This window comes from Bombina bombina, chromosome 2, assembly GCF_027579735.1.
Source record: "Bombina bombina isolate aBomBom1 chromosome 2, aBomBom1.pri, whole genome shotgun sequence".
NCBI lineage: Eukaryota > Metazoa > Chordata > Amphibia > Anura > Bombinatoridae > Bombina > Bombina bombina.
Genome location: NC_069500.1, coordinates 731,702,003 through 731,715,117, shown reverse-complemented (window position 1 = coordinate 731,715,117; position 13,115 = coordinate 731,702,003). Strand labels below are relative to the sequence as shown.

General features: G+C 41.8%; 1 protein-coding gene across 1 annotated transcript in view; it reads left to right on the top strand.

Annotated features, from left to right (window-relative positions):
- Window positions 1–13,115, top strand: part of PIGG (phosphatidylinositol glycan anchor biosynthesis class G) — a 413,115-nt gene that overhangs the window by 218,614 nt on the left and 181,386 nt on the right. The gene's annotated exons all lie outside the window — the stretch shown is intronic.

The following is a 13,115-nucleotide window of genomic DNA, read 5'->3' as shown; positions in this document are numbered from 1 at the left end:
TTTGATTTTATCCAAGCGTGCGTTTTCAGATTCAGTGATAGATACTCTGGTCCAAGCCAGAAAACCTGTGTCTAGAAAGATTTACCATAAAATATGGAAAATATATTTCTGTTGGTGTGAATCCAGGGGATTCTCCTGGAGTAAGATTAAAATTCCTAAGATCCTCTCCTTTCTCCAAGAAGGTTTGGATAAGGGATTGTCAGCGAGTTCTCTAAAAGGACAGATTTCTGCTTTGTCTGTCTTGTTATACAAACGACTGGCAGCTGTGCCAGAGGTACAAGCTTTTGTACAGGCTTTGGTCAGAATCAAACCTGTTTACAGACCCTTGACTCCTCCTTGGAGTCTAAATTTAGTTCTTTCAGTTCTTCAGGGGGTTCCGTTTGAACCCTTACATTCCATAGATATCAAGTTGCTATCTTGGAAAGTTCTGTTTTTGGTTGCTATTTCTTCTGCTAGAAGAGTTTCTGAATTATCTGCTTTGCAGTGTGATCCACCCTATCTGGTGTTCCATTCAGATAAGGTTATTTTGCGTACCAAGTCTGGTTTTCTTCCAAAAGTTGTTTCCAACAAGAATATTAACCAGGAAATAGTTGTTCCTTCTCTGTGCCCGAACCCAGTTTCAAAGAAGGAACGTTTGTTACACAATTTAGATGTAGTCCGTGCTTTAAAGTTCTATTTAGAAGCAACAAAGAATTTTAGACAAACCTCATCCTTGTTTGTCGTTTACTCTGGTAAGAGGAGAGGACAAAAAGCTATTGCTACCTCTCTTTCTTTCTGGCTGAAAAGCATTATCCGATTGGCTTATGAGACTGCTGGACGGCAGCCTCCTGAACGAATCACAGCTCACTCCACTAGGGCTGTGGCTTCCACATGGGCCTTCAAGAACGAGGCTTCTGTTAATCAGATATGTAAGGCAGCGACTTGGTCTTCTCTGCACACTTTTGCCAAATTTTACAAATTTGATATTTTTGCTTCTTCGGAGGCTGTTTTTGGGAGAAAGGTTTTGCAAGCCGTGGTGCCTTCTGTTTAGGTAACCTGATTTGCTCCCTCCCTTCATCCGTGTCCTAAAGCTTTGGTATTGGTTCCCACAAGTAATGGATGACGCCGTGGACCGGACACACCAATGTTGGAGAAAACAGAATTTATGCTTACCTGATAAATTACTTTCTCCAACGGTGTGTCCGGTCCACGGCCCGCCCTGGTTTTTTAATCAGGTTTGAAAATTTTTTATTTTTCTTTATACACTACAGTCACCACGGCATATAGTTTCTCCTTTTTCTCCTAACCGTCGGTCGAATGACTGGGGGGCGGAGCCAGAGGGGGAGCTATATGGACAGCTCTTGCTGTGTGCTCTCCTTGCCTTTCCCTGTAGGGGAGGAGAATATCCCACAAGTAATGGATGACGCCGTGGACCGGACACACCGTTGGAGAAAGTAATTTATCAGGTAAGCATAAATTCTGTTATTTCCATTTTTGAAAGGAAAAAACTTAAATCGAAAAGCATAAGAATCATACTGAAACAGCTGCCTGAAGAACTTTTCTACCAAAAACTGCTTCTGAAGAAGCAAATACATCAAAATGGTAGAATTTAGTAATGTATACAAAGAGGACCAAGTTGCCGCTTTGCAAATCTGATCAAACAAGCTTCATTCTTAAAAGCCCACAAAGTGGAGACGGATCTAGTAGAATGAGCTGTAATTCTCTGAGGCGAGGCCTGACCCGACTCCAAATAAGCTTGATGAATCAAAAGTTTCAACCAAGAAGCCAAGGAAATAGCAGAAGCCTTCTGACCTTTCCTAGGATCAGAAAATAAAACAAATAGACTGGAAGTCTTCCTGAAATCTTTAGTAGCTTCCACATAATATTTCAAAGCTCTTACCACATCCAAAGAATGTAAGGATCTTTCCAAAGAATTCTTAGGATTAGGACATAAGGAAGGGACAACAATTTCTCTACTAATGTTGTTAGAATTCACAACCTTAGGTAAAAATTGAAAAGAAGTCCGCAAAACTGCTTTATCCTGATGAAAAATCAGAAAAGGAGACTCACAAGAAAGAGCAGATAGCTCAGAAACTCTTCTAGCAAAAGAGATAGCCAAAAGGAACAACACTTTCCAAGAAAGTAGTTTAATGTCCAAAGAATGCATAGGCTCAAATGGAGGAGCCTGTAAAGCCTTCAGAACCACATTAAGACTCCAAGGAGGAGAAATTGATTTAATGACAGGCTTAATACGAACTAAAGCTTGTACAAAACAGTGAATATCAGGAAGTATAGCAATCTTTCTGTGAAATAAAACAGAAAGAGCGGAAATTTGACCTTTCAAGGAACTTGCAGACAAACGCTTATCCAAACCATCCTGAAGAAATTGTAAAATTCTAGGAATTCTAAAAGAATGCCAGGAGAATTTATGAGAAGAACACCATGAAATGTAAGTCTTCCAAACTCTATAATAAATCTTTCTAGAGACAGATTTACGAGCTTGTAACATAGTATTAATCACTGAGTCAGAGAAACCTCTATGACTTAGAACTAAGCGTTCAATTTCTATACCTTCAAATTTAATGATTTGAGATCCTGATGGGAAAACGGACCTTGAGATAGTAGGTCCGGCCGTAATGGAAGTGGCCAAGGCGGGCAACTGGACATCCGAACCAGATCCACATACCAAAACCTGTGTGGCCATGCTGGAGCCACCAGCAACACAAAAGACTGTTCCATGATGATTTTGGAGATCACTCTTGGAAGGAGAACTAGAGGCGGGAAGATGTAAGCAGGATGATAACACCAAGGAAGTGTCAGTGCATCCCCTGCTTCCGCCTGAACATCCCTGGACATGGACAGGTATCTGGGAAGTTTCTTGTTTAGATGAGAGGCCATGAGATCTATCTCTGGAAGACCCCACATCTGAACAATCTGAGAAAACACATCTGGATGGAGAGACCACTCCCCTGGATGTAAAGTCTGGTGGCTGAGATAATCCGCCTCCCAGTTGTCTACACCTGGGATATGCACCGCAGAGATTAGACAGGAGCTGGATTCCGCCCAAGCAAGTATCCGAGATACTTCTTTCATAGCTTGGGGACTGTGAGTCCCACCCTGATGATTGACATAAGCCACAGTTGTGATATTGTCTGTCTGAAAACAAATGAACGGTTCTCTCTTTAGCAGAGGCCAAGACTGAGGAGCCCTGAGAATTGCACGGAGTTCTAAAATATTTATTGGTAATCTCGCCTCTTGAGATTTCCAAACCCCTTGTGCTGTCAGAGATCCCCAAACTGCTCCCCAACCTGAAAGACTCGCATCTGTTGAGATCACAGTCCAGGTTGGCCGAACAAAGGAAGCCCCTTGAACCAAACAATGGTGATCTATCCACCATGTCAGAGATTGTCATACATTGGGATTCAAGGATATTAATTGTGATATCTTTGTATAATCCCTGCACCATTGATTCAGCATGCAAAGCTGTAGAGGTCTCGTGAAAACGAGCAAAGGGGATCGCGTCCGATGCTGCAGTCATGAGACCTAAAACTTCCATGCACATAGCCACTGAAGGGAATGACTGAGACTGAAGGTGCCGGCATGCTGCGACCAATTTTAAACGTCTCTTGTCTGTTAGAGACAAAGTCATGGACACTGAATCTATCTGGAAGCCTAAAAAGGTGACCCTTGTCTGAGGAATCAAGAAACCTTTTGGTAAATTGATCCTCCAACCATGTTTCCGAATGAAACAACACTAGTTGATTTGTGTGAGATTCTGCAGTATGTAAAGACTGAGCTAGTACCAAGATATCGTCCAAATAAGGAAACACAGCAATACCCTGTTCTCTGATTACAGAGCGTAGGGCACCCAGAACCTTTGAAAAGATTCTTGGAGCTGTTGCTAGGCCAAATGGAAGAGAAACAAATTGGTAATGCTTGTCTAGAAAAGAGAATCTCAGAAACTGATAGTGTTCTGGATGAATAGGAATATGAAGGTATGCATCCTGCAAGTCTATTGTGGACATATAATGTCCTTGCTGAACAAAAGGCAAAATAGTCCTTATAGTCACCATCTTGAAAGTTGGTACTCTTATATAACGATTCAAAATTTTTAGATCCAGAACTGGTCTGAATAAATTTTCTGATTTTGGTACAATGAATAGGTTTGAATAAAACTCCAAACCTTGTTCCTGAGGAGGAACTGGCATGATTACCCCTGAAGACTCCAGATCTGAAACACACTTCAGAAAAGCCTGTTCTTTTACTGGATTTACAGGGATGCTTGAGAGAAAAAATCTTCTCACAGGAGGTCTTACTTTGAATCCTATTCGATACCCTTGAGAGACAATGCTCTGAATTCAATGATTTTGTACAGATTTTATCCAAAAATCCTTGAAAAACCTTATTCTGCCCCCTACCAGCTGAGCTGGAATGAGGGCCGCACCTTCATGCGGACTTAGGGGCAGACTTTGGTTTCCTAAATGGCTTGGATTTATTCCAATTAGAGGAAGGCTTCCAACTGGAAGCAGATTCCTTGGGAGGAGGATTGAGTTTTTTTCCTTATTTTGACAAAAGGAACGAAAACGGTTAGAAGCCTTAGATTTACCCTTAGGTTTTTTTTATCCTGAGGCAGAAAAACTCCTTTTCCTCCAGTGATAGTTGAAATAATAGAATACAACTGAGAACCAAATAAATTATTACCTTGGAAAGAAAGAGATAGTAATCTAGATTTAGATGTCATATCAGCATTCCAAGATTTAAGATCAAAGCTCTTCTAGCTAATACAGCTAAAGACATGGATCTAACATCAATTTTGATAATATCAAAAATGGGATCACAAATAAAATTATTAGCATGTTGCAGTAAGCAAGTAATGCTAGATATGTCAAGATCCAAATCTTGTTGCGCTAAATTCTCCAACCAAAATGTTGAGGCAGCCGCAACATCAGCCAAAGAAATAGCAGGTCTGAGAAGATGACCTGAATATAAATAGGCCTTCCTTAGATAGGATTCAAGTTTCCTATCTAAAGGATCCTTAAAGGAAGAACTATCTTCCATAGGAATAGTGGTACGTTTAGCAAGAGTAGAAATAGCCCCATCAACTTTGGGGATTTTTTTCCCAAAACTCTATAGATTTTGCTGGTAAAGGATACAATTTTTTAAACCTTGAAGAAGGAATAAAAGAAGTACCTGGCTTATTCCATTCCCTAGAAATCATATCAGAAATAGCCTCAGGAATAGGAAAAACCCCTGGGGAAACCACAGGAGGTTTAAAAACAGCATTTAAACGTTTATTAGACTGAACGTCAATAGGACTGGTTACCTCAATATCCAAAGTAATTAACACTTCTTTTAATAAAGAACGCATATACTCTATTTTAAATAAATAAGTAGATTTGTCAGTGTCAATATCTGAGGAAGGATCTTCTGAATCATATAGATCCTCATCAGAAGAGGATAAATTATTATGTTGCTGGTCATTTGAAATTTCATCAGCTAAATAAGAAGTTTTAAAAGACCTTTTACGTTTATTGGAAGGTGGAAATGCAGACAAAGCCTTTAGAATAGAATCAGATACAAATTCTTTAAAATTTACAGGTATATCATGCAAATTAGAAGTTGAAGGAACTGCAACTGGCAATGTACTATTACTGATGGAAACACTATCTGCATGTAAAAGTTTATCATGACAACTATTACAAATGACATTTGGTGGAATAATTTCTACACTTTTACAACAAATGCACTTAGCTTTGGTAGAACCGGTCAGGCAGCAATGTTCCAGCAGAAACTTCTGAGGCAGGATCAGATTGGGACATCTTGCTCAATGTAAGAGAAAAAACAACATATAAAGCAAAATTATCTATTTCCTTATATGACAGTTTCAGGAATGGGAAAAAATGCAAAAGCATAGGCCTCTGATAGAGAAAAAAGCAAGAGGCAAACATCAATGGGGTATTGAAATAATGCAAAAAATTTGGCGCCAAGAATGACACACAACGTAACGTAAACTTTTTTGGCGCCAAAAATAACCGGAAATGACACACTTGCGTCACTAATGATTCCGCCGTGTGAAAGGTCTCGGCGTCACGTATGACGCCGGAAATGACAAAGTTGCGTCATAAACGTCTTTTTCCGCGCCAAAAACATTTTCGTGCCAAGAATGACGCAATAAAGTTTAGCATTTGACGCACCCGCGGGCCTAATACCCACAATAGCAAGAAAGTAGTCAATTGGAAAAAAATAAATAAACCCCAGGTAAGAAATACATTTCTTAAAATGTTTAAATTCCCCAAATATGAAACTGACAGTCTGCTGAAGGAAATACATGAACCTGACTCATGGCAAATATAAGTACAATACATATATTTCGAACTTTATATAAATGCATAAAGTGCCAAACCATAGCTGAGGTGTCTTAAGAAATAAAAAACATACTTCCCAAAAGACACCCATCCACATATAGCAGATAGCCAAACCAGTACTAAAACAGTTATCAGTAGAGGTAATGGTAAATTGAGAGTATATCGTCGATCTGAAAAGGGAGGTAGGAGATGAATCTCTACGACCGATAACAGAGAACCCATGAAAAAGACCCCCGTTAGAGAAATCATCGTATTCAGTAGGTGATACTCCCTTCACGTCCCTCTGACATTCGCTGTACTCTGAGAGGAATCGGGCTTCAACAATGCTGAGAAGCGCAAATCAACGTAGAAATCTTAGCACAAACTTACTTCACCACCTCCATAGGAGGCAAAGTTTGTAAAACTGAATTGTGAGTGTGGTGAGGGGTGTATTTATAGGCATTTTGAGGTTTGGGAAACTTTGCCCCTCCTGGTAGGATTGTATATCCCATATGTCACTAGTTCATGGACTCTTGCCAATTACATGAAAGAAAAGGTTTTAACACTTGTTAATGTATTTAGTTGCTAGTATGAGCATGTACACGTCTGCTCTTCACAAACCGCATACACAGTAGTTTAAAGTGATTTTTTTCCCCAAAATGTCTGATACAACATTTAATATGGAAGACATGGGGCCCTTTTTTTTAACATGATTATTATTATCAGTAATTTGTAGAGTGCCAACAGGTTCCGCAGCCCTAAAGACATGGGTCTAATATGCAAGGTCACAATTATGGGAGACAAAGAGAATAAGGGCCCTGCCAAGAGTTTCACTGTTGTAAATCATCTCTCATGAAGGTGGTCTACAAACACAGAAACGTCCTGCAGGAACCCTGTGAGAACCCACTTCTGTTGTTATTTATTTCTGTGTACCTTTTCTCCAACATAGGTGTGTCCGGTCCACGGCGTCATCCTTACTTGTGGGATATTCTCTTCCCCAACAGGAAATGGCAAAGAGCCCAGCAAAGCTGGTCACATGATCCCTCCTAGGCTCCGCCTTCCCCAGTCATTCTCTTTGCCGTTGCACAGGCAACATCTCCACGGAGATGGCTCAGAGTTTTTTGGTGTTTAAATGTAGTTTTTATTCTTCAATCAAGAGTTTGTTATTTTAAAATAGTGCTGGTATGTACTATTTACTCTGAAACAGAAAAGAGATGAAGATTTCTGTTTGTAAGAGGAAAATGATTTTAGCAACCGTTACTAAAATCGATGGCTGTTTCCACACAGGACTGTTGAGAGGAATTAACTTCAGTTGGGGGAAACAGTGAGCAGACTTTGGCTGCTTGAGGTATGACACATTTCTAACAAGACTTGGTAATGCTGGAAGCTGTCATTTTCCCTATGGGATCCGGTAAGCCATTTTCTGAATTTTCAATATAAGAATAAGGGCTTCACAAGGGCTTTAAAGACTGGTAGACATTTTTCTGGGCCAAAACGATTACTTTATAAGCATATTTAATGGTTTACAACTTTGGAGAGTTATTTTAATCTTGGGAATTCTGTTAAAAAAACGGCAGGCACTGTATTGGACACCTTTTTCACTGGGGGCCTTCTCTAGTCATAGGCAGAGCCTCATTTTCGCGCCACTAATGCGCAGTTGTTTTTGAGAAGCAAGGCATGCAGATGCATGTGTGAGGAGCTCAGATCCACTGAAAAAGCTTATTGAAGGCGTCATTTGGTATCGTATTCCCCTCTGGGCTTGGTTGGGTCTCAGCAAAGCAGATACCAGGGACTGTATAGGGGTTAAATGTAAAAACGGCTCCGGTTCCGTTATTTTAAGAGTTAAAGCTTTCAAATTTGGTGTGCAATACTTTTAAGGCTTTATGACACTGTGGTGAAATTTTGGTGAATTTGAACAATTCCTTCATACTTTTGCGTATATTCAGTAAAAAAGTGTGTTCAGTTTAAAATTTAAAGAGACAGTAACGGTTTTATTTTAAAACGTTTTTTGTGCTTTGTTATCAAGTTTATGCCTATTAACATGTCTGAACTATCAGATAGACGATGTTCTGTATGTTCGGAAGCCAAGGTTCCTCTACATTTAAATATATGTGATGAATGTGACAAACAAAGTAGGGACAATGATGCCACTGATAATAATGTTGTCCAAAATGATTCCTTAAGTGAGGGGAGTAAGCATGGTACTGCGTCATCTCCTTCTATGTCTACACCAGTCTTGCCCACTCAGGAGGTCCCTAGTGCATCTAGTGCGCCAATCCTCCTTACTATGCAACAATTAACGGCTGTAATGGATAATTCTATTAAAAACATTTTAGCCAAAATGCCCACTTATCAGCGAAAGCGCGACTGCTCTGTTTTAGATACTGAAGAGCATGAGGACGCTGATGATAATGGTTCTGACATGCCCTTACACCAGTCTGAAGGGGCTAGGGAGGTTTTGTCTGAGGGAGAAATTTCAGATTCAGGAAAAATTTCTCAACAAGCTGAACCTGACGTTATTACATTCAAATTTAAATTGGAACATCTCCGCGCTCTGCTTAAGGAGGTGTTATCTACTCTGGATGATTGTGACAATTTGGTCATTCCAGAGAAATTATGTAAGATGGACAGGTTCCTAGAGGTCCCGGTGCCCCCCGAAGCTTTTCCTATACCCAAGCGGGTGGCGGACATTGTAAATAAAGAATGGGAAAGGCCCGGCATACCTTTTGTCCCTCCCCCTATATTTAAGAAATTATTTCCTATGGTCGACCCCAGGAAGGACTTATGGCAGACAGTCCCCAAGGTCGAGGGGGCGGTTTCTACTCTAAACAAACGCACCACTATCCCTATAGAAGATAGTTGTGCTTTCAAAGATCCTATGGATAAAAAATTAGAGGGTTTGCTTAAAAAGATGTTTGTTCAGCAAGGTTACCTTCTACAACCAATTTCATGCATTGTTCCTGTCACTACAGCAGCGTGTTTCTGGTTCGAGGAACTAGAAAAGTCGCTCAATAAAGCATCCTCTTATGAGGAGGTTATGGACAGAGTTCAAGCACTTAAGTTGGCTAACTCTTTTACCTTAGACGCCACTTTGCAATTAGCTAGATTAGCGGCGAAAAATTCAGGTTTTGCTATTGTGGCGCGCAGAGCGCTTTGGCTGAAGTCTTGGTCAGCGGATGTGTCCTCCAAGAACAGATTGCTTAACATCCCTTTCAAGGGGAAAACGCTGTTTGGCCCTGACTTGAAAGAGATTATTTCAGACATCACTGGGGGAAAGGGCCACGCCCTTCCTCAGGATAGGTCTTTTAAGGCTAAAAATAAAACAAATTTTCGTCCCTTTCGCAGAAACGGACCAGCCTCAAATTCTACATCCTCTAAGCAAGAGGGTAATTCTTCTCAAACCAAGCCAGCCTGGAGACCGATGCAAGGCTGGAACAAAGGTAAGCAGGCCAAGAAGCCCGCTACCGCTACCAAGACAGCATGAGATGCTGGCCCCCGATCCGGGACCGGATCTGGTGGGGGGCAGACTCTCTCTTTTCGCTCAGGCTTGGGCAAGAGATGTTCAGGATCCTTGGGCGCTAGAAATAGTTTCTCAAGGTTATCTCCTGGAATTCAAGGAACTACCCCCAAGGGGAAGGTTCCACAGGTCTCAATTGTCTTCAGACCAAATAAAAAGACAGGCATTCTTACATTGTGTAGAAGACCTGTTAAAAATGGGAGTGATTCATCCTGTTCCATTAGGAGAACAAGGGATGGGGTTTTACTCCAATCTGTTCATAGTTCCCAAAAAAGAGGGAACATTCAGGCCAATTTTGGATCTCAAGATCCTAAACAAATTTCTCAAGGTTCCATCGTTCAAGATGGAAACCATTCGGACAATTCTTCCTACCATCCAGGAAGGTCAATTCATGACCACGGTGGATTTAAAGGATGCGTATCTACATATTCCTATCCACAAGGAACATCATCGGTTCCTAAGATTCGCCTTTCTGGACAAGCATTACCAGTTTGTGGCACTTCCATTCGGACTAGCCACTGCTCCAAGAATTTTCACAAAGGTACTAGGGTCCCTTCTAGCGGTGCTAAGGCCAAGGGGCATTGCAGTAGTACCCTACTTGGACGACATACTGATTCAAGCGTTGTCTCTGCCACAAGCAAAGGCTCATACGGACATTGTCCTAGCCTTTCTCAGATCTCACGGGTGGAAAGTGAACGTAGAAAAAAGTTCTCTATTCCCGTCAACAAGAGTTCCCTTCTTGGGAACAATAATAGACTCCTTAGAAATGAAGATTTTTCTGACAGAAGCCAGAAAATCAAAACTTCTAAGCTCTTGTCAAGTACTTCATTCTGTTCTTCTTCCTTCCATAGCGCAGTGCATGGAAGTAATAGGTTTGATGGTTGCGGCAATGGACATAGTTCCTTTTGCGCGAATTCAACTGTGCATGCTCAGACAGTGGAATGGGGATTATACAGATTTGTCCCCGACGATCCAAGTAGATCAGAGGACCAGAGATTCACTCCGTTGGTGGCTGACCCTGGACAACCTGTCCCAAGGGATGAGCTTCAGAAGACCAGAGTGGGTCATTGTAACGACCGACGCCAGCCTGGTGGGCTGGGGCGCGGTCTGGAAACACCTGAAAGCTCAGGGTCTATGGTCTCGGGAAGAATCTCTTCTCCCGATAAACATTCTGGAACTGAGAGCGATATTCAATGCTCTCAAGGCTTGGCCTCAACTAGCAAAGGCCAAATTCATAAGGTTTCAATCAGACAACATGACGACTGTTGCATATATCAACCATCAGGGGGGAACAAGGAGTTCCCTGGCGATGGAAGAAGTGACCAAAGTAATTCAATGGGCGGAGATTCACTCCTGCCACTTGTCTGCAATCCACATCCCAGGAGTGGAAAATTGGGAAGCGGATTTTCTGAGTCGTCAGACATTTCATCCGGGGGAGTGGGAACTCCATCCGGAAATCTTTGCCCAAATAACTCAATTATGGGGCATTCCAGACATGGATCTGATGGCGTCTCGTCAGAACTTCAAGGTTCCTTGCTACGGGTCCAGATCCAGGGATCCCAAGGCGACTCTAGTAGATGCACTAGTAGCGCCCTGGACCTTCAACCTAGCTTATGTGTTCCCACCGTTTCCTCTCATTCCCAGGCTGGTAGCCAGGATCAATCAGGAGAGGGCTTCGGTGATCTTGATAGCTCCTGCGTGGCCACGCAGAACTTGGTATGCAGACCTGGTGAATATGTCATCGGCTCCACCATGGAAGCTACCTTTGAGACGGGACCTTCTTGTTCAAGGTCCGTTCGAACATCCGAATCTGGCATCACTCCAACTGACTGCTTGGAGATTGAACGCTTGATTTTATCAAAGCGTGGGTTCTCAGATTCTGTCATTGATACTCTTATTCAGGCTAGAAAGCCTGTAACTAGAAAAATTTACCATAAAGTATGGAAGAAATATATCTGTTGGTGCGAATCGAAAGGATTCCCATGGAACAGGGTAAAAATTCCTAAGATTCTATCCTTTCTACAAGAGGGTTTGGAGAAAGGATTATCTGCAAGTTCTTTGAAGGGACAGATTTCTGCTTTATCTGTTTTACTTCACAAGAAGCTGGCGGCTGTGCCAGATGTTCAGGCTTTTGTTCAGGCTCTGGTTAGAATCAAGCCTGTTTACAAACCTTTGACTCCTCCTTGGAGTCTCAATTTAGTTCTTTCAGTTCTTCAAGGGGTTCCGTTTGAACCCTTACATTCCGTAGATATTAAGTTATTATCTTGGAAAGTTTTGTTTTTGGTTGCAATTTCTTCTGCTAGAAGAGTTTCAGAGTTATCTGCTCTGCAGTGTTCTCCTCCTTATCTGGTGTTCCATGCAGATAAGGTGGTTTTGCGTACTAAACCTGGTTTTCTTCCGAAAGTTGTTTCTAACAAAAATATTAACCAGGAGATAGTTGTGCCTTCTTTGTGTCCGAATCCAGTTTCAAAGAAGGAACGTTTGTTGCACAATTTGGATGTAGTTCGTGCTCTAAAATTCTACTTAGAGGCTACAAAGGATTTCAGACAAACATCTTCCTTGTTTGTTGTTTATTCTGGTAAAAGGAGAGGTCAAAAAGCAACTTCTACCTCTCTCTCTTTTTGGCTTAAAAGCATCATCAGATTGGCTTATGAGACTGCCGGACGGCAGCCTCCTGAAAGAATCACAGCTCATTCCACTAGGGCTGTGGCTTCCACATGGGCCTTCAAGAACGAGGCTTCTGTTGATCAGATATGTAAGGCAGCGACTTGGTCTTCACTGCACACTTTTACCAAATTTTACAAATGTGATACTTTTGCTTCTTCTGAGGCTATTTTTGGGAGAAAGGTTTTGCAAACCGTGGTGCCTTCCATCTAGGTGACCTGATTTGCTCCCTCCCATCATCCGTGTCCTAAAGCTTTGGTATTGGTTCCCACAAGTAAGGATGACGCCGTGGACCGGACACACCTATGTTGGAGAAAACAGAATTTATGTTTACCTGATAAATTACTTTCTCCAACGGTGTGTCCGGTCCACGGCCCGCCCTGGTTTTTTAATCAGGTCTGATGATTTATTTTCTCTAACTACAGTCACCACGGTATCATATGATTTCTCCTATGCAAATATTCCTCCTTTATGTCGGTCGAATGACTGGGGAAGGCGGAGCCTAGGAGGGATCATGTGACCAGCTTTGCTGGGCTCTTTGCCATTTCCTGTTGGGGAAGAGAATATCCCACAAGTAAGGATGACGCCGTGGACCGGACACACCGTTGGAG